This window comes from Plutella xylostella, chromosome 20 (assembly GCF_932276165.1).
Source record: "Plutella xylostella chromosome 20, ilPluXylo3.1, whole genome shotgun sequence".
NCBI lineage: Eukaryota > Metazoa > Arthropoda > Insecta > Lepidoptera > Plutellidae > Plutella > Plutella xylostella.
The window spans coordinates 5,304,883-5,329,965 of NC_064000.1; the positions used below are offsets into that span (position 1 = coordinate 5,304,883).

The 25,083-nt window shown below is 35.9% G+C and overlaps 1 protein-coding gene across 3 annotated transcripts in view; it reads left to right on the forward strand.

Annotated features, from left to right (window-relative positions):
• Window positions 1–25,083, forward strand: part of LOC105384643 (A disintegrin and metalloproteinase with thrombospondin motifs 1) — a 110,525-nt gene that overhangs the window by 3,792 nt on the left and 81,650 nt on the right. The window lies entirely within an intron of this gene.

Below are 25,083 nucleotides of genomic sequence, written 5' to 3' on the forward strand. Positions count from 1 at the left end.
CGTTTATAAGTGATGTGAAGTGTAATTAGAGCAAAATATACCTTATATTCATAAATTTTATATGTATGGATATGTGGCATCGTAGTATATATATAGTAGTATATATATAGTATAAAGATTGATGAAGTTTTTCTTCTTTATTGAAAACTAGCTGTTCCCGCGAGCTCCGCTTCGCCTTTTAAAGTTTTCCCGTAGGAATTCCACGGTAAAAAGTAGGATATACATAAACAGGGTATCAGCTAACTCCATACCAAATTCCATTACAATCGGTTCAGCGGTTTTGTCGTGAAGAAGTAACAAACATACACACTCACATACTCACAATTTTTCGCCTTTATAATATTAAAGTAGGATAATCAAATATTTATCCATGGACGGATTTTATAGTTAACGTAAAGAGATTGAATTTTGAACACACGTTTTACATTCCTATTGTGTATGTTTTACATGGGTATATAGCAGGAAAGCCAGGAAACCATAAATCATGCCATTCAATTTTATACTTCCACTTTGGTTGCCTTTGACTTTAGTAAGCATCGAGCAACATACATTGCTGTATTTGTTCATAAACTAGGACCTAAAAAGTAGCAATGGATTATGTATAGTATGAAAAATCTTTTGAGGTTCACTAATTACGTTAGGTTTTTATAATGGTACATTACCTGATGTTACATGTGTTTAGTTAAAGTTTTCACACATACGGCCAGAGGCGTGTGCTAAAATTGGCACGTTTTATGACGTCTCGTGTGTTTGACGTGAAAAATGAATAATTTCTTCATTTCAGATTCACTATCTTAAATGAATCCATGATTTATATTGTTTTTTATTATTATATAAGTATTTACTTTAATTATGTACTTAAGTATTTCAGACTTCAGCCTGTTTCCTTGCTTTAGGTAAACGAACCGTAAAGTAACCTACTTGATTGATTCTGACTAGTTATATATGTATTGTACTGAACAAAAATTACATATATGGTTGATTAAGCAACGCAAACACGTATATTGTCATGTTCCTATTTACTGAAGTTATTCTTCACTTTATTTGCACCAAGAACAGAAAATACAAAAAAAGTACAAATAGGCGGCCTTATTGCTTATAGCAATCTCTACCAGACAACCTTTGGATGGAACACTTTCATAAAATCTCATATAGGTACTAAGGTCCTTTAATCCTTGGGGAAATCAGACACAACAGATCTGGTTTACGAATGGGTCGCCGGAACGTGAGTGTTTAAAACACAAGATTTGTCAATAAATATTCTATATGTGCTTTGGTCGTTATTCGAGACTAATAATTTTCGATCCAAAATGGCGAAACATCGAGAATACTTAATGTGCACGCACATCACCAGCTATTTCTCACAAGAATAAGATTATGCTATTTCATTAGTCCTTTCAAAGGTCATAAGCAAAATGGCGAGCAATAAAAATGTAGGTTAACCCTCAAAATGCAACGTGAAACAGCAACTTAGTGCGCAGCGGCGCGCGGCGGGTTGCATCAAAATTAGCCAAGCATAGGGTTAGCTAACTCACTTGGGAAACGTGAAAACTTAAACGGTGAATTTTATGAAAATTGGACCGCCTATTATTTGAGCCGTTTGCAAGTTCCTTTTATTCAGATTTTTTGTGAAATTGTTGTTTCTAAGGGACGGTCGTGATTTGTTTCCGTTGCTAAGAAAACTTATCTCAATCACGTCAATCAATTTATAGATAGTACTCGTACACTCACGGGCAATGAAAAGATCCCACTGAGAAAATCACCAAATTACTCCTAAACGGTTAATAACGCTTTCTACAACATTGAAGTACATTGAACAGAGCTTCAGGATATTACCAACTTAAAATGGTAATATTTTGTTCAAATTTTAAATTACATGTTTGAAAAAATGGGGGTTGATTTGTGTCGGCGTTTTGAGAGTGGAACTGTTTCATCGCCCGTAAGTGTAGTTATAACATGATTTGCTATAAGTATTATTAAAGTTACAAAGCTTGTGTAAGCTTACCTAAGTAAGGTTCTTGTTTTTTTACTATTTCTGGCGAGAAGGCAATTTTTAAGAAAGTAGGTACTTACCGACTTGTTATGGATTTGCAAAGCTTCCAATCAACATAATTAATATAAAAATGTAGTCAATGTTGTTAATATCAACTTACATAAGTTATATTGTCCTGTGGCATAATATTTATGACATCTGATAAGTATATCTCGATAACATTTAAAAATACATGTTATAAATTACTTTGAAGTCTCGTTCCTTCATTTATGGAAATGTCATTCAGTTAACGAACATAAATTAATTATTGTTTGACATTAATACACGGTTTCGTTGTAACTAAGTATTGTCTATAAGTAACTTAATAAAGTGGTTGTGAATGAAAGATACCTACGATGATTATAACCCTTCTAAAAATAGTGTCTCAATGGGATCTGGAGCTTTTTTATACACATAAACTCATACACACACACACTCACACCTTTAACTTCAGACCTCCCTTGCGGGGTAGGCAAGGCATAGCACTTTCGTCAATATTGTGTTTATACATGGTGTTACAAAGGTGGCATAGTAATCCGAAAGTGGTCTAGAAGTCGTCCTGAAAACTTTTGTTAAACTTTTTTTGTGTAAAATTTTGGAAATTCGTAAAAAACATAATCTGCTACTTTGCTACCCATAGTACCTACAAAGTCACGTGACTAATACTTGCTATATAGACGTAAAATATGTTAAATAATGAATTAAATATTGATTTAGTAAGCATATTGCTTTATTCAAAATTGAAAAATATACTGCATATACGACTGTAATCCCCGAAAGGGTAGTCAGAGGTGGCTCACAAGCGAGCCATCCACTTTTCGCAGCACATTTGTACTCACGTGATAGGTTGCGAACCATATCGCCGTTTTGGGATAAGTACAATGCACTTAGGATACACATCTAGAATCTAGATGTGCAGGTTTCCTCTCGATGTTTTCCATAACCGTTGAAAAATATATACTAATAATACCTACTAAAAAGGCGTTTAACAAAAATGGAGATCCTGAAATCGGCCACATCGTCACCTCTCAGGTTAATAACTTCTTTATGACTTCTCATAAAAAAACGGGTTAAACAAATATTAAGTTTCTACTACCGGATGTCAGAAATTGTTTTGTTCTTTCTAGGTATATATTTTATATAATTTACTTTGACGCACTTGATATAAATAAAAGCAAATGTGCTTATCCATTAACTCTTAGCTAAGTAGCACATACTAGTTTACTGCATTTTTGATCGTGTGAATTTTAATCACCTCTTCTCATCTCACTTTTGGTCACCTCTAAATAACAAGCCTTTTTCAAATCATATTTTAACCCTTGATGGAAAAAGAGGGGTGTTTTTTAAGGCCATAGGTAATTTTATCCCGGGTGTTTTTAGCCTTATTTTAACAAAATTGCCTGAGCCATTCAAAATATATCGACTTTTACTGTTGAATATCGGAGTTTTTACATTTTTAGGTTATGTTTCCACCAAACCGAATCTAGCTCGATCCACGTGCACAATACGTCTCGATTACTAACTGGAGTATCAGAGCTCGCGTGTCGGCATGTCTTCCGTGTTTCAGTTAAGTAATGGTGCAAGTAAACTCGTTGTGTTCACTTCAGTGCTGGTTTTGTAACGATCGGTGAGGGTAAGCGTCTGTTATTGATGCGCGATTTGGACCGGTGAAACGATAACAAAAAAATTGTGGGTTTAAAAGTTAATAAATCTGGTTTTATTTTTACCATTTACACTAGAGCTGCCTTGATTTGTCACCGTGGAGAAATAATAGCCAGTCAGATTAGGGTGGAATTTCACCAAATACTAAACGTATTAAGTTGCCTGTCAAACGTCTGTCAGTTGGTACAAAATGTATTTAAAATGTAATTTGAGTATCGACTAAAAGTCAATCCCAGTAAAACAGAATTAGTCCTATTTACTAACAAGAGAAAACTCAATAACATGAGCTTGCCTACATTATTTGGTACTCAACTAACACTTTCAACCGAAGTGAAATATCTTGGCATAACGCTAGATAACAAGTTGAACTGGAATAAACATCTCGATAACAAAATAAAACAGGCTACGATCGCTTTCTGGCAGTGTAAGCGAATGTTAGGAAAAACCTGGGGCCTTAAACCAAAATTAACATTATGGCTGTACAAAGCTGTCATACGACCTACCATAACTTACGGTTCTGTAGTCTGGTGGCCCAGAACAGAACTTAGCTCAGTAAAAAACAAGCTGCAAAAGCTACAAAGGCTTGCATGTGTAGCCATCACAGGATGCATGAAATCAACACCCACGGCCGCACTTGAGGTACTTCTCGACCTTCCACCATTACATCTCGTGGTGAAACAGGAAGCAGCTGCCGCCGCTTTTAGACTAAGAGCAGCTGGCCTCTGGGCAAATAACTCAACAGCGTCACACACATCCATTATGTTGGAAGCCATAAAACATCAACCAATGATGGCAGCCATAGGTGATCGAATACCGCTTATCCATATATTTAAAAGGCACTATAACATTCAATTGCATGAAGAACCAAGAGATCAGTCCAGTATATATGAACTGAGAATTTACACTGATGGATCCAAAAAAACGTCAGGTACGGGTGCTGGTGTCCACTCCGATGACCTAAACATTCATTTTTCACTGGCACTAAGCAAATACAACACAATCTTTCAGGCTGAATGTGTTGCCATTACACGGGCCGCTAACGCAGTCAAATCTAGAAAGGTTACGAATCAACGTATTCGTATCCTATCTGATAGTGCTGCAGTTCTGCTAGCTTTGTCTAGCAAAACTATAACTTCGGGGCTAGTACTAGAGTGTCACTCAGCTCTAGAATCGCTTGCCTCACAAAACAATACCATAACCCTCCAGTGGATAAAAGGGCACAGCGGGTCGCTGGGGAACGACGCTGCTGATGAACTTGCACGAAAGGGATCTGACACTGCACCAATAGGCCCAGAGCCGATAGTACCGATCCCTTTCAACCAAATTCGCTCTTGGTTGCGTTCCCGAACGACAGAATGCCACACCAATCTCTGGAGTAACAGTGCCGAGTGCAAACAAACAAAAGCTTTTGTACCACTAATTAATACTAAACTAACACGCAAATTATTATGCTTGGACAGAGCAAACTTACGTGTCGTGATAAGTACCATAACAGGCCACTGCCGGTTAAATAAACACCTATATCGCATGAAAATCTCCACCACTCCTCTTTGCAGAAGTTGCATGGAGGAAGATGAAACAGCCTCCCATGTCTTGTTACATTGCAAAGGCGTGGAGACAATACGATCAAAAATCCTCGGATCTCCGGGGTCCCTCCGGGAAGTCATGAGCAACCTAGGTCGTCTACTGGCTTTCTGGCGTGAGCTTGGGTGGCTTAATAGCTAGTCACCCCATAGGTATTTCACGCATAATGGCCCACCTTGGAGGCTAAATGCGGAAAATCAGCTCGCCATGATAGATGTATTTAAAATTTGATTTAAATACAATTTTAAATACGTTTAGCATTTGGTAAAATAGATCCCATCAAAAACATAAATGTAAAATAATAGCCAAGTTCAATATCATGATAAATGCCTTGGTTGTTGACTTCAACGACAAAAGAAGTGAGATCTAAATGGGTGCCAAGTTCAATGATCAGTCCTGAAATTTATTTATAAGTAACAGTAGGTATAACATATCATATATTATCTTCTTATAACATAAAATTATGTATTGTAACCTAAGGTCTAATTTGGCTAGTTTTTATACACCTACCTGTTTCATCGCTAGTTTCTACCAACAATACAAATGATCGGAATTATAAAATAAGAATTCTTGTAGGTTTAACTTGTGAAGGCTATAATTCATATATATGTCGTGTCGTTTCGTATCCGATCCCATCCCATCCCATCCATTTAGGTACAGCTTTCTTAGACTAGTTAACATTTATATTATGCATCTCGTTCTCAAAGCCATTTCATAGTTTTCGCATATTTTATTATGTTACGATAGTAAGTACCTACCCTAAGAGTTTTGATCTATCGGTGAGTCAGTCAATGATATAAATGAGGTTTTTTGGACATTAATATCTAAATAACCGTTTGAGATACGCTCATGACATTTTGAACACATATGTATCTCGCAAGTCTCAATATATGAGCCAAATTTCATACGTTTACATTAAATCGTTTTTGATTTATGAGGGGGTCAGAAGTAGCTTGAAATGGTTCGTGTAATATTACACACGGTGCGGCTCGCCAGTTCTGTTTCTCGAACTTGGCTTGACACTCTACCGCGTGTCTTGATTAACGCAATGAAAAAGTTCCAGTGACACATGGAACGGCAATGGAAGGTGGAACTTTTTCATTGCTCGTGAGAGATGAGTTCATTACCTACACAGTTGTTGTAAACATTTTCCATTTCAGAAGTGTTACATATAACTTGAACTTAAACCAAGTAAAATGCGTATATTACATGGAACGATTACAAACTCTGTAAAATAAAGATGGTACAAATTTTTCTTATCTTTGTTTCAGGTAAGTCTTTTAACCAGTACCTGCGAAAGTGATCAGAAAATAGGTATTGATTAAAAAGTTCTATTCAAAACTCTCCACCATATTTCAGCCCTAATATACACACACACAGTATTAGTACAGGCACAGTAGGTATAAGTACTTTTTTTAAACCCTACCTGCTCTGATACTGCTGGGCAAAGTCCTCTCCTTATTTTCTTCCACACCCTTCGATCCCGTGTTATCCTATCATCTAGTCAAGTTACCTATTAAGGCTACAATTTTAGAGTGTAAGGGTGCTTACATAGAGAATCGGGTTCCCTGTATCTACCTGTACCGGTAACCTGATTATGCGAAAGCGCTCACTCACGGAGCATTTCCTGGATTTTTAAATCTCATGAGCGCTTTCGCATAATCAGGTTACCGGTACAGGTAGATACAGGGAACCCGATTCTCTATGTAAGCACCCTAGTTAAAAAAAAACATTACCCTCCTCCTTCGGCAGTCGGGTAAAAAGCAAGTAAGTATAAGACTTGTCTTGTGTGCTTCGTTTTTTTATTAGATATTAAATTATGCAATAGATTTCTTCAATAACGTCACTATCCATAGCACTAAAATTTATACAAACAAAGTAACACATTAGAAGTGAGCTGTACACCGGTAGATATCTTTCAAAACATTTTTCACATTACCAAGTGAATGTCCTATTCGCTATAACCATTAATTTATCTTTTATCACCAATACAATAAAAGCTATTTTCCAATAAAACCGTTCAAGTTACTGGACTAATGTTACAGCTGGGTTTGTTTTTAGAATTGAATGCCTTATGTCTTTAATTTAAGGTATGTTTCACAGTGATTTGGTGGGTGGTCTGTATTTGTATTGCAAAATGTAGGTAGCGTTCGATGTTCGTTGCATGTTCTCTGTTTAGGCGAAAGGTGAAGGATAGAGTTCATATTCCAACTAATTTACATTTTTAATTTACTCGTACCGGCTACATACATTTCATTTAATTTATTTACGAGTATTATGCCATAAATTACATCCAATGAAATGTGACAAAAACTTTGAACGGCTAAAGCAATTTTCACGAATCATTTCTTTAAACAGTCTTGATCACCTCAAACACATGTATTCTATTCGAGCCGAACTTGGAACACCTCATTTTTATGTCAATAAACTGAAACAGTTGAAGCCGGTAGACTCGGTAGAGTAACCACACACGAATTTATATCGTGGTTCGTGATATCTACTAGTATATGTATTTACTATCTTTATCTATACAGAAAATAAACATATATATTGTAATATATTTGCTCGATATTACAGCTTTGCTCTACTGCACATATGTGACTAAATTAAATTGTAAGTACTGAGGATATTAAAATACTTAACAGATATTTAGGGTAAACACGAAGTATTGATTTGTATTTCGTTTTCAGAAGTTGTGTAGTCACGAGCATAAGAAAAATGCATACAATTTTCAAAAGCGTTTCAACTATAACAATGACGCGACCCAGTTCCATAAAAATAACAATTGGGCAGACCACTCGGGGTTAGAAATATCGTTTTGACGCAAGATTGCCAAACTAAAAACTGCAATGAAAAATATCACTTTTAAAATTTGCCGAAATGTCTATTACGGTTCGCATTACCGAATTTAACAGCCCATCTAAAAATATTAAGGTGACTGCACACACATGCATGCATTACATAATTTGCAACATAACAAGCGACCTTTAAGAAGTGTGGCAACACTGGCAACACTACTATCGACCGCAAATGTTTCTTCTTTAAAGCTAGTTGTTGCAATGAGCTTTCACACAAGTTGGCCACAACTGGTGACCTCTTGACATGACGCGTGACCTTTCAGCCCGTCTCTAGTCTGTGGTCCAGTCTATTTTGTTTATGGAATGGTGCCACAGGTGCCTGGGGGTGACTCTCTACCCTATATGACGAAAAACTAAGTTACGCTCTGCTGCGCGAGTCACGACTTGTATTAACCGCACGACAGCTCTTGTTTCTTTTTTCGTTTGTATAGAGTAACCCTCATGTTATGAGCAGTGACTATGAATGTGCAATCCCAAACCAATGTCCTAAGCGTGGCATATGTAGATAAAGGCAACTGGCTAGAGGTTCTTATGATTCATGTGTTTTACCTTTCGGTTCGGAGAGCAAATTTTTACCACGTATTTTTTTTTAATTTACACGCAAAAATGAACGTTGTTAATGACTGAATGTACAATTTCTAATGTGATATAATTAATAATTATGTTCTACTCAAACGGTATGTGTAAACGGACACTTATTCAAATAAAATAACATCATTACTCATAATAGTAGAGTAGATTTCAGTAACATTAGAGGTAAGTACAACAAGATTGAAAATTAAATAGGCATATTATGTTTCTGAAGCTAAAATGGAATATATTAAGTAGTATGTACTTATTTTGTTACCAAGTTCTTACTCGAAAGGGCCAGTACCTATTGGCGCGATGTTAATAATGTAGTTACAGAATTAGACATGCTCACCCTAAATGATCATATTATTTGCTTTCAAAAGATAAAGAATTGATATTATAAATCACATAGCGGATTGCGTCACGAATTGATGATTCATCAATCACTCAGAAAACATAAAATGACATGTTTATTTATACCTATAGCTTTATTTCTTTTAACGAACACAGTTATACAAAGCCAACCAATGTGCATAAACCATTTATAAGATAACTGTCTATGGTACATCGACCTCTTTTTAGGCAAATAATCTTTTCTCGAAGGATCAATGTACTTTAGAATGGTAGATGTCAAGAGCTAAAACGGTGCACTTTAAAGCGAAAATATGGTAATTTTTGTATGTCACATGTTTGTTATTTGCACTATAATAGAAAATAAAAACATATAAATTGAACAGTACAAAAAGGAGGCCTTATTGTTTATTGCAATCTCTGTTGCAGACAACCTTTGGATTTGCCAATACGTCAATGGTTTGCCAGTATTTTGTTACTCGACTGTTTTTTTTCACAATTACCCATGACATGGCTTACTATGCCACTCTCGACGCCATTAACGAAGTCGGTAGCTAAAATGCTTCTAAATCTTAAATTCACAATCCCATATTTCGCCTCGTACTTACCACTAAAGTATATTAATAAGGGTGGGCAGATAACTGTACATTTGTAGATAAGAATAAAAATCATTTATCAAATACATATTTTAAAAACAACTGACCACAACATTATTCTTCTTGAAGTCGGTTCATTCAAACGACACGCGAACTCCACAGGAAATACCTAATTAATAATGTATCAGGTTACTACCAATATACCTTCTATTCAAAATGAGAAATGTCTTGAATATATTAAACTAAGGGTCATTAAGGAAAATTTGGCAAACAGAAACCAGTTTTGGCTCAGATTCTAGTTCGTGAACCTTTTAACTTTGACATAATGGATTGGTTATAACGTTTTATCCCTTTCGGTTATGTATAACGATTAGGATAGTTTTATTAAATCGGTTCATTCGTCTTGTGGTAGACCAGTTTTCGAGTGGAGGCCACGAACATACAGACGTAGCGTGGGACGCCCTCCATTTCGCTTGCGTTGTTGGCGCTGTTTGGGAGAGGCCTATATCCAGCAGTGGATAGTTATGAGGTGATGATTGTATTTTCTTGCCACAACCACGTTTTATATAGCTGATTATTTTATTACCATAATATTTCTTAAAGCTCTGTTAAAATAAAGAGAGCTTATGGCACCATTTGGACTTATAAAGTCACTTTCAACTATAAAAAGTATAATTTGAATGTCAGGAAATAGAAGGTACATTATATGTAGTACGGTCAGGTGCAGAGAAACCTGACCGTACGTCATACTAACAATGCTTCTGAGGGGGGTCAGGTTTATCTGCCCCTTACTGTACCATTCCTAGGCTCTATTGCATAAATGGATACAATTACAGTAAGCACAGAGGTTTCGAGAAGCAATGTACTCTATTTCGAGGTATCAAGAGGGTTCGTGAGTAAGAAGTGGGTCTTTTGAATAAGATCAGTGTACAGGGTGTTATGTAATTCCTTTCAATTCAATCTACTGCCCTTGCGGAGACAGATGATAAGAGCTTCGTCTGATCGTGTCGGTGACAAACACTATTATTATTAACATAGAGTTGGTCTAGGATTTGTCCCGTGGTGATAGGATTAGCCAATCACAATAACAACAGTCACTAGCAGGATGCGCCTATACATGATACGTGATTTCATTAGATTGTACAGTAGGGTTACTCTATACTAACTGTTGGCTAGCAACATTAATTATCTATGATTATTATCTATGTTTTCTATATTTCATATCATTGTCTATGTTCAACTTCCTCTTCCGTTTCTGCTCTTCACACGAAAATACACGGATCAATCACAATTCCCGTTTATTATTACTCCCACGAGCTTCAAGCACCCCCAGGGCCTACAAACCAACCACATACAGTCCACTCCGCTCCACTAACAAAAACGAACGAACGAAAGCTGTCGTGCAATCGCCACATTTAATACAACGAGATAGAGACGTGGATCGCGCCGCAGCGCGCCGAAACTTTTTCATTGAAGTAAAATTCATCGATTAATTTTGTATGACAATTTTAGTTCTGCTACCAACCACCTGGGGAGCTGTTCATATTTTCATACAAAATTACTCGATGAATTTTACTTCACGTTCACGATGAAAATTTATGCTACGGGCTCAGTATAATACCTACAGTACAGTCAGTCACATACTTGGTATAATTGGTACGGTAATTAATACACTCTACATATATACGTACAATTAAATAAAAATAATAATAAAACGGACGTCTAACAGCAAAGGTATAATTGCTCAATATAGATAGTTCCGTTTGTGTCATGCGCAGGCGCAAATGACTTAAAACCCATTAGAGAAGGGACAAATGTAACGGATGTGTACAAGGATTTAAAAAAAAATTATGTTAATATCAAAATCACTTAAGGATTCACACACAGTTTAGTTCCAGAGATAATGTACCTCTACATTGCTAATCTGGTCTTGGTTTATTTATAATAATAATATGTGGGGAAATCCTACACAGTACTACACACGGCCATCCGACCCCAAGCAAGCTGCCTGTAATGTGGGTACAAATATCTGCTCCAGCCGGGAATCGAACCCGGGACCTTCGGCATAGCAGTAAGGGTCTCTAACCACTACACCATTCGTTCGTCAATTAAACATGGCGCCCACAGCAATTTCCTTCATCAACCATTACAACAGCGGCGAGTAACCGTATCAGTCTATAAACACACTGAACTGGATAACACAAACCAGTATGGCCGAAAGTTGGCCACATATTATATCAGCGTTGTGCAACGGACATTGTCGGGCGGGGAACAGGCCGGCTGTAGGCCGTGCTAGTCGCTATCATGTGAGTGAAGGTAACCTAAAGTCGGTTTTTAATCTCAGATACTAAATTGTCAGATTTAGATCGGTTCATCAACAGTCAATTGTTTCGCCAAATTCAATCGATTTATTCTAGACTTAAAACATGTTTCAAAATGTCTGGATAATGGCCACCTCTAGGATAAAGGATATATATAATATATAATATAAGCTAAGTATAGATAATATAAGCTATTATCGAGACATTGTGAAACAGGCCTTCAATAAGATTAAATTATCCCCTAAAACCCAAAGGTGTCGAAGAAATGCCTTTATGCGTTATCGTAGAGAACCTTGACCACCACGCCATTTGTATATGAATAATATTAAATAAATAAAAATCGTTTGTGAAATGCTAAACGTATAATTTTCTCACTCGCTATGTCTGTACTTGGTCTGTACACTGCATTTTAGCCCTTTATGGTCTGTGGTATAGAGTTCAAATTAGTTTGAAATAGCTTGACCCAATCATTCACTTTTGACCGAATGGTTGATCGTGGGTGTTGCGGTTAATGTAGTCTATGAAATGTCCTGCCATATGAATTCTGTGATAGTGTAGGTATATGAATTTAATGTTTGTAGTTTGTTGTTGTGCAAGTTTTTTTTACAATATCCGGGATATGTCAAAATTACTCATTTTTGTAATCGTTTACCGAAACTATCAGACAAGTTTAGTAGATTAGCACATAAATGAACGATCTTAGAGATAAATCAAAGATTTTATCATATTTATTCAAACCGTAATGTCACCGATCGACTTTAATTGACCCAGTTATATTTAAATTGAATAAATTATAATCTGTCATTAATAAATAGAGAACAAATACGCAACAAGGTTCATGGCCATTATATTATTACTTTATATAAAAAAAACAATATCACGACAAAAAACCCTTATGCCGTTGAAGTTGTCAGCATCACAGTAAATTAATACTTAATGCGGCCAAAATCGACCCTATGCAATGCAAACAATAAAGAAATATTAAAAGACAGACAAATCAAATTTTTGTAATTGCTTTATTAACAGATTGTTTGCGAAACTCGATTTAATTTTAATTGACTGCAAAAAGTCAGCAATTATTCTACTTACGAGATGCCTAATAAACTTGTTTGCTTCTTGTAGCAATATAAATATTGCGTTGGATAATAATGATTAAATGTATATGATGTCATATAGTCATTCCATTTGTGCTATTCGTCCTAAACTAAGTACCATTTTTATTATTCTGACTGGCTAATCCTTTGCCACGGCGACAAAACCTGGTACAGCTAGCATTTTTATTACTTACACACTATCATGAAAAAGCAATTCTAAACCTAAGTAAACGTAGGTATGTATAGATAATAACTTCAATTTGCAAAAAAAACCTTTTATGTTCACCGTTTTTTTGTAATTTTTTTACATGACTTACAAATGGGCGCGTTAATTTGAGTTTGATTGATAACATACGTCCTTCTCCCGTAACCGTTACCCAATAACCTGTAACTGGTTACGTACAAACAGATGCGTCTGTTATTTTTTACGCTACAAGCTTCAACACACATGGTTGTAACAGAGATTTTCTACAGATTCTCATTCTTAGAAGGAAACGAAAAAGGTTGATATTTTCTATAACATTGTTTTGTGTCAGTTATCGATTTTGAGTTTATTTGTAGCTTCAATTAACCGATTTTTATACCTAATTGGTTATATGAAATTGGTAAAAACCTAAATTATGTAGCAAAATGTCTTCTTGTAAGTATTTAGAAAATATATTACCCTAGCTGCTAATCAATCTGAAGGAAAATATTATTTACCGACGTAGATAGGTATATTTCTGCATTTCCAATAATAAGTCTCCAGCTTTATTAATGCAATATCTTATAAAGTACCTATCTAACTAACCAAATTATTACGCTCGTAAAAAATACCATTCACATCTTGTCTATTTTGACATAATAATAGTACTTACAGCAGTGGTTTAACAATATCGCATTGTTCGGCGTAAAATATATAATTATAGTGTTGTGCAACATAGAGTACCAGCTAAAGTTATTTACCGAACGTTAATATAACAAGATGTATCTAGTTAAACAAAAGTGAAATTCGGTACGTGTTAGATGTTGATGTAATATGTGTAACGTTACTTAGTAATTATGTGATGTGGAAGCATAAAAATCATAATATACATATTATAGTTATTATACAATTTTCTACGATAATTTTTTAGACAAAAGCGGCTTTTTATCTATGTATGACTTTTACGCAAGATTTATCTAAAAAATATTTTATTTTTCCTGATCCTTGTAGAGTTTTCAAGAATTGATAAATAAATAAGATACATCACATTTTATTTGATGACAAGATCAAATATATCAGTCAAAAACCAAATACTTACATACATCAAATGAGTTTGTTATGGTCACTATGCACCGAACGGAGTCCAAAATAGAACCTTTTCCGATTTATTGTCGAAAAATATATTTGCGTGCGAATAACCAATAAAGTAGTTTTAACGTCAGCAGTTTTTTCTCTGGTCTCATAATATTTATCACTGTGCAATAATAATACATATTCATATAAAATATTATGTCTGTTGAATCGAACGATTTTATCGAGGGTCTTAAACAAGCATTTTTTTAATACTTAATCCTTATTTTGGTTCTGAGATTGAGATTCTATACTTCATGTTGTATTATACCAATAGTATAATAGATTAATAAATATACCTACATATTATGCACTACACATGCATAGTTTAACATTGGAACCTGAAGTATTCGTATGATTTATTTTTTATTTACTTACGGCAATCTGGAATCTGTAGGTACGTAACGTTTGAATATTTAAAATTTTCTCGTTATTGTGGTAATAGCAAAAAATACTTGCAAGTATTTTTTTTACTTCAATTCCATGATCATTTATTCCAAAATGTCAAGTTTTGAGAATTTTAACTGTCTCAATACTATGGGATAACGTTAATACGATGACGTTTCCAAGCAGATATCGTGATCACAATACTGATACCACTAATAAGGAACCGATACACAATACACGCAAAATATGGCTTTCTGTTTGTACACCCACAATAATAATTGTACCGTCGGCGAAGAAAGCAGTCAATAATTAGTTATCAACCTCCATATATATGTGAATGTTTTATTATAACCTTGACTTTTCGACCGAAAAGTTCCTCATTGCTGCTTGTAGACCAATGAGGATGTTTTAAAATGACGAGAGTTTTTTTTTGTGGTTAAATGATTTACAAGTCGGTGAAACTTTTCTTAGAAAATAAATAAAGCAGTAGCAATTGAAAGCTATTTGTATTTTTGGCTAAGTTCACAGATGACCCAATGCAATTCAAATAGGTACATATTTTATACATAGGTACATATACGTATAATGTACATAGGTACATATATGTATGTATAATATATTTCTTTAAATTTAAATAATTTAGAAATGTTTTCTCGAGTATCTCTTCAAATGTAAACGTGGTGTACAAATTTTTTAATATATTTTTTTAATCATATTTATGCATTGTACGATTTGTAACAATAGCCTTAGCTAAATAAAACAACTCACAAACTATGAACCAAATCTCCATACAAAAGAATTCAACGCGTTCACCGCACTTCGTGGGAAAATCGTTGTCTATAATTAATTTCTTAATTTATATTTTTATATTAATAAAATACTATTATTTACTTCCTTATGCGTTTTAATATTTTTTCTAACTGCATAAATTTTTAACTTAATTGTTGAAATGCTTAAGAATCAAATTGATTACTGAAATGTTATTTTAAACTCTGTTATTATCTTACATCTTACGGTTACATACTTATTACCTACCACTATTACCTATTTATATTGTATAATACCTACATGTTTAACGATCTACTGTTAATTAGAAAAGAATAATTTAGATAGATTCAAGTGTGAAGACAAACCTGGTTTAATGTCATTTTTATATAGCTAATCAATAAATGTATTGTATTATAAACAAATAAATAAAATACATTTTATCAATTTCATAATGTAGGTTTTCTGTTAAGTATACTAATATACACTGTTCAATGATGGAGCAGATTTTCCTTTCTCGAACACGCGCAAGCCACATCCACGTCCCACCACTTCCGGAGCAGACTGTCAGCCGCTGAACCGCTACACCCCCGAGTATTAGCCCTGACAGTCTATTCTCCTTCTTAAAAGACAGTCTTCAACAAATCGAAAACTGCAATTTTTCATTTAGACCTCAAACATAAGCTATGTATTTGAGGGTCCGTTAAATAAACGTTTATATAGAATCATTGTATTCAGTAGTTGATGTTCGGAAGTCAATCTAAGCATCAGTATAGTGTTACAGTCAGCTTCAGTCGCTATACACTTCTGTACTTTGTCAAAGTAGATAACACATCACATTATGTTCATTGAAACATGACAGTGTATTTAGGATGATAGGTAAGTGTATTTATAGCTATTTATTAAGGTATATAACCCTATCACTAATCAAATAACTGTCTAGTGCACACAAACGAGAAAACATTAAAAGAAACAATCAAAACATCATCATTTTGTCGACTAAGTACTGATTCTAATGACGTCACTTCTTATCACTAAGATCTCCCTAACCGTAACATTGGGCAATAATCTTAAACCACGCACGTGCACTCAAATACATTAACAACTTTTATAATCCATCAAGATAAGGCATGTATTCTTATCTTTCAGATTTATATTTTATTAAATGCTATCAACTGCGATGTCCCAATCGGTCTCGGGCTAGATCACGCACACAAGCAAACGACACGTGCGCAGGAGTTGGATATTGTATGACGTTTCGCGGGGCTACTTTACCTAAACAAAAATCGATCAATGAACAGCGGGCATGCAATTGTAACGTTTAGTACAACGAGATAGAGTAGTCGAAGTTTCGGAGCACTGCTGCGATAACCACGACCCAATTTCGTTCTATTAAACGTATCGATTGTGTGACGGCTCTCGTACGTTTGTTTTTTGTTATGGTAGAGTAACCCTGTAGTCAATGTACCACGTTCACTTTCCAACGTGTTTCAGTGTTTATACATGTGTGCGTGAACGATGAATTAGGGATTAAGGAGTTTGGTACATAGCAATAGCAAAGCTTGAGATACTTTTGTTTTGTTTACGGTTGCTCTTATGACGGTCGAATGGCGTAGTGGTTAGTGATCCTGACTGCTATGCCGAAGAAGAGGCAGATATTTGTTTAAAGACAGATACTCGACAAGGTACTCGGGTCTTGGGTGTTAATATTTTATATTTAATATGTATCTATCTATGTATTCGTGTAGATATACCTATCAGCTGTCCGATACCCTTAACACAGGCTCTGCCAACTTGGGGTCGGATGGCCGTGTGTGAGATGTCCCCACACATTTATTTATTTATGTATGGCAGTGAAGCCTAGTTTAAACGAAAAAAGATCCTAGATATGTAGTAAAATCACGCTATACTTTTTCCTGTGGCAAAGGTAGTTAGACAATCTGTTATTTGTATGATCAACATTTGGTATTATTTGAAAATTATGGCAAAAACATCGCTATCACGAAAAAATGCTGCATGAAGTACGTGCACCAATGCACCTCTTCCTACCCGTTTATTATGTGCTACTATCTGTTATACTAAGCCGAAACCAGCATGTGCAGCATGTTATATCTAAGCCCGAATCTGAAATCAGAATTTCAAAATTCGCGAAAAAAAAAAACATTTTCCATAGAAACTTTGTTGGTCACGTGACTTTTTACTATGTAAAATGAATTTTTTTTTCGCGAATTTCCAAATTCTGATTTCAGTTTCGGGCTTAGATATACCATGCTGCACATGTAGGTTTCGGCTTAGTATACCAATTTTGCAACACCCTGTATATACGAGTATAATCTTAGCACGCAAATCAACATGTCAATGTTACTAAGTCAATATGAATTGCATAACTCACAAGGCAGAATACAACAAGTAAACTACTTATTAGATATTCTCTAACTCATGGTTACCGTACAGATTTGCCCGATAATACGTAATGTTTGGCCACAAACGCGTAAGCCACTCCGTCCCCCGCGATTGCAAGTAATTCGGACCCCCGCGGGGGAAGAAAGGTTAAATAACATAGTTCTACACTGTAAATATAACAATTGCTAGTCACTATAACGCGTAGGTATACATATTTATCTATGTTTATAATGTAATGTTTAAATGTAAATTCAAAAATATTACAGTTTTAAGGCAAATCAAATCAACAAAAATAATCAAATTTGCCATCTAATACATACATACATAAGCTCACGACTGTAATCCCCGAAGGGGTAGTCACAACTTTTCGCTGTACATTTGTACTCACGTGATAGGTTAGGTTAGGAGCCGTATCGCCGTTTTTGAATGAGTACAATGCACTGAAGTTGTCGGGTAAGTGGGCAACCCGATTGCAGATGTTTTCAAGCTGCCCGAAGGCCTATGCCTAGGCTTAACGACTACATACATCTAATACATAATAATAATAAATGACTAGCCATTTGTTTTTTATTTAGATCTGTGCGATGACTTGCTTCTCATTCCCTTAGGTTTTGTCAGTGGCAAAATTCCGGGATAAAAAATACATAGCGAATATCATTAAATGACGTGTAAATCATAATACATGTAAGTATGTAATAATTATTGTTTTTTTTATATTCGTTCAGTAGTTTTAAAACATGTAAATGTCGTCTTCATTTGTGCTATAACTTGTTAACTTTATTATTCTTTTTTGGTGTACAAATAAAGTGTGTTCCATACATCTATCAAAATTTGATTCATCATTTCTACTCGTAAATTTGTCCGTATCTTCATGAAACACAAAAGTTAAAGACAACGCTTTCTTAACATAACCTTGCAGCACATAACTATTGTAGGTGTGGTGCAAGCAGATTTACCATCATAATAGTACAGTTACAACAACCTCTATGTCTATGATAATAATGGCTATTATTACTTGATTAGTACTGGATGCCAGTAGTGTGCAAAATACAGATTGTACAAACTTAGTTATGATGGTTGAATGGCTCTTATTATGTACGGTGTAAAGGTATTTTTGTATTAGCTGAATGTAAAGATTTGTTTGTGTAAATCAGTCAACTTCAGTATGGGTTGTTTTACTGTAGTTATCTATGTTTGTAGTGAAAGGATTTTCATAGATGTGTTAGTAAGAATTTTCCGACATATTACTCTTTTAAAACACTACCATTTACTTAAGTAATTTATTACATACTTTTTAATATTAATCAATACTTACCTGTATTGAACCTTCTTGCTACTGTAGCGTTATTACACTGGATATTGATGACGCTTGTCAAATGTTTGACAAAAAATAGCTGAGTACAGCAGTAGTACTTAGCATAGAGAAAAGAACACTGGTACTTAGTAGTTTTTGCACGTCCAGCGTAGATGAGCACAATTTGATTTTAATTTACAAGTTACGTTTCTACAGCTCGCGTAAGCTGTACCGAACAACCTTACAACATGAAACAAAATGTGTGTTTCCACTCAAATTATTTCAGGCAGAGTATTGTGGAGACACAGCCATGGGGCGGCCCTGACCCGGTTGGGCGCTGAAGGGTGGCATCTTCATTTTATTATGAGAAGCAACAGGAAACATGCGTAGGTGGCGATGTCGCAAGTTTTAACGTCTTATAATTATGTAGTATAATGAAATTTACGCGGAATTCTCGAGTTTGAGAGATTGTATCTTTGGTGCAATAGGTATATTTTTGTTCGGCATAAAAATAATGATTTGGCTTAGCTAATATGCTAATCTATATTCTGTAGGCGATGTAAATACCTATAGCTCTTAAAATAATATAACACTCGGATGTCCTACTCAATGCTTAAAATGGTTGGTATCTTGTCGTTGGAAAGATAAAAACTCTCATATTGACAAAACGGCACGTATCTATAAGTGATTTCATCTTTGCAACATCTTTGCAACAAATTTAACACACTACCAGCGTTTATAGGTTGCAACCGTAATTTTTATTCTAACCGGCAATCAAGTAGGTCCTAAATAAATATCAATGAAATACAGAAGGCGGGTTGATTATACGTTAGTTTGTTTGTTTCTGCAATTTATTGGTTGGTGGTCGAAATGATTTATTGTGCAAGTTGGGCCTTGCTATTTGTTCGCCTCAAAGTGTTTTTACATTTTTATTTTTCGTGTGATTATTGCCAAAGTCATGTCATCCATTTTAATACAAAGGAAAAGGGTTATTTTATAATACTTATTTTTATTTCAGTAATTACATGCTTAATAATGATTTTCTTATCATTTGTGTAAACGAGTTTGTTTTGTTTTCAGGTAAGTTTTGGAAGTGTGAAACGGAATCGTCTAATTTCCTGAAATTCGGTTTGTATCACAAACATATTCTTCTAAAGCTGCGTACAGATTGGCCAAAGGAACGCCAACGAACGAGTTTCGTTGATCTTCGTTGCTGCAATCTGCCCTGTATTATGTGATAAATATCCATCGTTGGGCGTTCGTTGGGCGTTCGTTGGGCGTTCGTTGGGCCGGTCTGTACGCAGCTTAAATAATACTTGAGTAGGACTTTAGTTCAATGCAGTTTCCATAGATTGAGATTCAGTTATCAAGAGAGAAACTGGAAAATAATGCTTGGAGATATTATTCTATTTTATTTTTTCGTTATATGTACCAACATTGACTCAGGGAATCATTTATTTACTGCCAGTTTCTATAACTCTCTATTATGACAGGTTGTAACTTTTATGACGACCGAATGGCGTAGTGGTTAGTGACTTGACTACTGAGCCGATGGTCCCGGGTTCGATTCCCGGCTGGGGCAGATATTTGTTTAAACACAGATATTTGTTCTCGGGTCTTGGATGTGCCCGAAAAATGGCAATAGGCCCGCCCCCTATTACATTGGGACTAACATAACACTCTGGCGAAAAGTGGGTGCAGCAGTGCACCTTTGCCTACCCCGAAAGGGAGTACATTAGTACAAGGCGTGAGTGCGTGTTTTTTTTTTTTGTGTGTGTAACTTTTAATGGGTCAAAATGTGGTCAAAATTGTATAAAAGTAACTACCAGTCATCGGTAGATTGAGTTATTGAAGCTGGCAGTCAGTCGTCATAAGGTAAGCGTCTCGTATTAGACCAACTGATCGCATTGTCATAAATTTATGGAGAAACGGCGTCGGCAATGCCGATGAGGTGTTCTGTACAAAGAATACTAAATACGAGGCATCTGTTGAGTCTTCTTCTTCTTCTTCTTCTTCAGGTGCCATCTACTATCGTAGGTCGGCTATCATTATGGCCACTTGAGCCCGGGAAGTCGCAGCTCGGAATAGCTCTATGGTGGACATATTGAACCACTCGGCGAGGATCTGTAGCCAGTGGGTTCTTCTACGGCCAGGTCTTCTTTTGCCCTGTATTTTCCCCTGCAGCATGAGTTGCAGGAGGGCATATTTGTCATTGCGCATTATATGGCCTAAGAATTGCAGCTTCCTTTTCTTAATTGTGTTTAAGAGTTCTAGCCTTTTGTGCATCCTTTGCAGTACCGTTTCATTTTTTATCTGTTGAGTACGATGCTGAAATGTGGACGCTTACCTTTAGATATGACATCTTTGAATGTTCTGTACAGACGTATAGTTAGTCTCACAATGTCCAGACATAGACGTCACTTTCTATGAGAGCACAATGGGGCGCTTGCATAGCTCTACAATAATAGGTTTTTATGTAGACATGTGTACTATACATACGTGCGTTTATCTATGTACCGCGTAAATATTCTATTTACCAAACAGTGCATTCGTCTTTTCCAACGAATCCTGGACATAGGTAGTACTATCGAATAATTTCCTATATAGATTTGAACCCGGAACCTTGGGCACAAGAGCCCGAGTTACTCAACTTTTTGCCATCCGGTCGTCTAATGTCATCGGTATGGCCCTTTTTTACCCACTACTGGGCACAGGCCTCCCCTTTTTTATCCTGTGCACCCTCATCCCAATCATTGCCGAATTTATCTAGGTCGTCCCGCCATGTCCGTCTCGGTCTGCCTCTCAAATAAATGAAGAACCGCCATATTCATACAACAGGACGGCAACTCCGTAATAGCTTTTTAAATTTAAAACACACAAACACACACTCATACCTTGTACTAATGTACTCCCTTGCGGGGTAGGCAGAGGTACATTGCTGCACCCACTTTTCGCCAGTGTTATGTTAGTCTCAATGTAATAGGGGGCAATGTCCAATAGGCAATAGTCCCGTATTGCCATTTTACGGGCACATCCAAGACCCGAGAACAAATATTTGTGTTTAAACAAATATCTGCCTCAGCCGGGAATCGAACCCGGGACCTTCGGCTCAGTAGTCAGGGTCACTAACCACTACGCCATTCGGTCGTCGTTTTAAATTTAATTGTATACTGAACGAATTCGTCCTACTTGTGTACTCAAAATGTAGGTTTATATTCATAACATCTTAGCAATCTTAGTGTACACAAACAATTAAAGCACAAACAAAGAAATTGGGGCAAATATTAGTAACAATGCATATATTAATCTAATTACACAGTTATGAAACATTTTCATGCGATATCGAGATTCTTGTCGCACGCACTTCCGGGTTTCTTACGAAATCAACAACTGTCGGCCATTTTGTCTAATTACTAACACGTATGGTAAATTTTGGAAAAATTGTTATCCGAGCCATGGTCTTTCATGGCATTTAAAACGATAAAGATAGAAAATAATGCTACGATCAAAACTTAGACGCAGTCATGACTGTGAAGATCAAACGTTATATTATTGGTTATATAGGTACATAGTTAGATATTATGGCGGAAACGCTGGAGGAGTTAGGCGAAATGCTCACAGACCTCAATGATGCCTCTAAAGAAGTTGGGCTGAAAATGAACAGCATGGGCAGCGTTCGGAAATTACGACACATCTTCACTGAAAACATACCTCAGTGTCTGAAAACAAAAGTTTTCAATCAGTGCGTGTTGCCAGTGATGACTTACGGAGCCGAGACGTGGTGCTTCACCAAAGGGCTTATCCACAAGCTCAGAGTTGCTCAGCGTGCTATAGAAAGGGCTATGTTAGGCGTGTCCCTGCGAGATAGTATTCGTAATGAAGAAATCCGCAGGAGAACCAAAGTTACCGACATAGCCAAAAGGATTAGCGCGCTGAAGTGGCAATGGGCTGGCCACGTAGCCCGCAGAGCCAACGACCGCTGGAGTACAAAGGTTCTGGAGTGGAGACCCCGTGTCGGCAAACGGCGTGTCGGTCGCCCCCCAAACCCGTTGGTCTGATGATCTGCGGAAGGTAGCGGGACGCCGCTGGATGCAGATGGCGGGTTACCGTTTGGGGTGGCGATCGTTAGGAGAGGCCTATGTCCAGTGGACATAAACAGGAACAGTGGACTACAGAAGGCTGAGAGAGAGAGAGAGAGAGATAGGTAGTTATACCAACGTCAATGTCATAGATATCATGTTACGTTTCATAACAAACTCTAACCTAAAAATAACTAAGTTACATCAATAATATAATTTTTATTTTGTGTTTTTTTAATATAATACGATTAGTAATTACTATCTTATTATCAAACTGGTTAACGGTAAGAAGTACTTTCTTTACATTTTCTTTATACTTATGTCACTGAATCCCTTAGTAAGTAAGTAATCTAAATTCATAATATTATTACACTAAAAGTCGCATAACTTTTGAACGGCTGAACGGATTTTCATGAAAAATGACTAAGAACACTTGGGGTAATATTAACTATGACCCAAAAAACGTATCGAAAATCGGTTTAGCCGTTTGGGAGCTACGTTACCACAGACACACACAGATACACGGACATGTTAACTTATACACCCCTCCTTTTGTGTCTGTGTTTTAAAATGATAAAAATATAAGTCAAAACCAAAGCACCATGGCAGCCGAATATAAGCAGCCAAGATCGTGCGACCGCTAGGTTTCAACACGCATTGTTGGTTATAAATGTTATAATTGAGTGTTGAGAAACCATAGACACACGGTGCGTGCCCACAGATAATGCCGTCTCTGTTCTCCATGAAGGTTGAATAGTAGACGATAGACGTGTTACATACTCCTTGTTTATCGCGGGAACTTTGAGTCCTACGACCTAACTTGGATAACATATTTTTTTTTATTAAAAAGAATGGTAAATAATCAAATTAATAAAGATATATTGTCAAGATAATCATGTACAACCGCTAAAGTAACCATCAAAATTGCCGTCAATTATCAACGGTATTATTTGTTTCACAAATGCTCCCAAAAACGGCTTATTTCACAGCAAAAAGATGGACGTTTATGACGCAAGGGTTAAAATGGGCGAGGAAAATTCAGTGTAATCAAGTTAAGCGCGCTTTCTAAAAACTAATTTGCCTAGACTTAACCCGGCATTAGGCAAACGTTTTGTGTAATATCGGGCTGTTATAATTGCTTTTCTTGCAAAGAAGTTAATAGTAGGTTATGATTATTTACGTATACAGGGTGTCGCAGGTTAAAGAACATGTCAGAAACATAATTTATAATATGGACACAACTCGTCATTCTAAATATGGGACACTCTGTATTATGGAATCCACGATTATTCCTTTGACTATTCACAAAATAATTATTACCTATATTATTATAGTTTACCAAATTGAGCCACCTATGTTGTTAGGTGTAATTGTATAATTGTTCACACAAAACCAGCATTTTTGGTTTGATTGATGGTAATCACTAATTAATGTATGACAGTCATCTAAACATTAGGTTAAAATTTCAGCTACATGCAGTACAATCATATTATAACAATAAAATTAAACGATGTTATTGTAATAGTATTGTACAAGAAACTAACACATCTAGAGTGCATTGTGCTCATTCAAAACGGCGATACGGCTCGCGACCTATCACGTGAGTACAAATGTAGGTATAGCCAAAAGCCTCTCCCTTCGGGGATTACAGGAGGCGTGAACATATGTATGTAAGTACTGTCGTAACTCCACAGATAATATAATTATAATTACCCACGTATAATTAAATGTGAACATAGACAAGTAAATTTAAAGTAAACTAAAAAGCGAAA